The 2,103-nt window shown below is 33.6% G+C and overlaps 1 pseudogene; it reads left to right on the forward strand.

The window, feature by feature from the left end:
• Nucleotides 1-401: 401 nt before the first annotated feature.
• On the forward strand, nucleotides 402-522 carry LOC131486442 (small nucleolar RNA SNORA70; annotated as a pseudogene).
• The last annotated feature ends 1,581 nt before the right edge of the window (nucleotides 523-2,103 follow it).

A 2,103-nucleotide genomic window follows, 5' to 3' on the forward strand; every position in this document is an offset into this window, starting at 1 on the left:
TACCTTCTCTAGAGAAAGAAAACAAATATAGGTCAGAAACTTAGACAAATGTAAGAAAAGGAATAGTATCAAAGAATTGGTATGTAAAGTTAAATAAAAAAATTGTTTTTCTGATCATTAATTGATCAGATATCAATGTGTTTATTATAATAATACCAAAAATGTATTTGATTACATAATCTATGCCTAAGTTAAATGAATGATAATAATGATACAAGGGACAGGAGGAGAAATTAGGATTATTTTGTTATTGTAAGGTACTCACACTGCCCATGATTAGCACTGCATTATTTAAATGTGGACTTGGATTAGCCTATAAATTGTATATTGAAAACTCTAGGACAAACACTAAAAAAATTTAAAAACGACAACAAAAGAAACAAAACAACAACAAAAACAAACCGCAGCCAATTAAACCAACCAGGCTCTTTTTAGATGTCCAATGACTGCAAACAGCAGCTTCCTTAGTAGTATATGCAGTCTGTTGCTCATATGGCTTGGCCTAAGTACATGGAGATGGACCTTTCTGTTGGACATTTATGTCTTACCTCAAGTTGATCCCATTCTAGGCCCCAGACAGATATGTGGGGTGCCTTTGGCCCTAGAGTACAGTGGCCAAGATCCCCATTGGGCAAACCATCAGATCCACCAGTTCTACACCACAAAACAAGGACAGAGGTCCTATGCAGGGTCAAGTTCAAGTTATCTGGCTGCTGGAAGACCCACATCTTCAAGAAGAGAGGCTTTACTAAGTTTAATATGAATGAATTTGAAGACATGGTGGCTGAAAAGGAGCTCATTGTGGTTGGCTGTGGGGTCAAATATATTCTAATTGTGGCCCTAGAGAAATGGCAGTCATCAGCTTCAGTCACTGCCTAATCCTTAATCACCAATAAAACCTACTTCCTGTCCCTCCCAAAAAAGAGTTAAAAATAAAAACAAAACAAACAAACAAAAAATACCAAATTCAGTTGATCCTTGAAAAACACAGGTTTGAACTGCACAGGTCCATTTATACATGGATATTTTAGACTTTAGTACTATAAATGTATTTTCTCTTCCTTATGATTTTCTTAATAACATTTTCTTTCTCTAGCTTGTACATTGTGAGACTGTAGTGTATAATACATATACATAAAATGTGTTAATGGACTGTTTATGTTATTGTATATCTTCCAGTCAACAGCAGACTATTAGTAGTTGTTTTCGGGGCATAAAAGTTTTATGTAAATTTTCAATTGTGCAGTGGAGGGGTGGGTTTGTGGAGCTTCTAATCCCCATATTATTCAAGGGTCAACTATATAAGTGACTTGCTAAGAAAGGAGAGAAAATGGAATCATAAAATATGTACTTAAAACCACAAAAGGCAGAAAAAATAATGGAAGACAAAAATAGGAATAAAAACAAAGGCAACAAATAGAAAACAGTAATGAATATAATAGATATCAATTCAATTGTATATTGGATAGCAATAATCACTTGGAATGTCAATGGCCTAAATGTACCAATTAAAAGACAAAGATTTTCACAGTCAATCAAAAAGAAGACCTATCAATATAGTGTTTATAAGAAATCCAATTTAAATAAAAAGGCACATGAATTAAAAACAAATGCATGAATAAAGATGTACTATGCTAATACTATTTTTTAAAAAATAAATTAACGATATCAATTTCAAATAGAACAGAATTCAGAGCTAAAGTATTATCAGGGATAAAGGCAGGGGATTACAACAGTGATAAAATGTTTATTATATAGGAAGACCTAACCATCCCAACTGTATATATACCTAACAGTAGAACACCAAACACATGAGGCAAAAACTAATGGAACTTCAAAGAGAAATAGATGAATCCATATCTAAGTTAGAGACTTCAACACCCCTCTGTCACAGATGGACAGATCTGGCAGGCAGAAAATCCATAAGAACACAGTTGAACTCAACAACACCAGCTATTACCTGGATATAATTGACATGTATAAAGTACTTCATCCAACAACAGCAAAATATACACTCTTTTGAAGAATGGAACATTCACCAATACAGACCACATTCTGGGCCATAAAACACCTTAACACGTTTAAAATACAAGAAACAATGCA

The sequence above is a fragment of the Neofelis nebulosa genome, chromosome 9 (genome assembly GCF_028018385.1).
Source record: "Neofelis nebulosa isolate mNeoNeb1 chromosome 9, mNeoNeb1.pri, whole genome shotgun sequence".
NCBI classification, from domain to species: domain Eukaryota; kingdom Metazoa; phylum Chordata; class Mammalia; order Carnivora; family Felidae; genus Neofelis; species Neofelis nebulosa.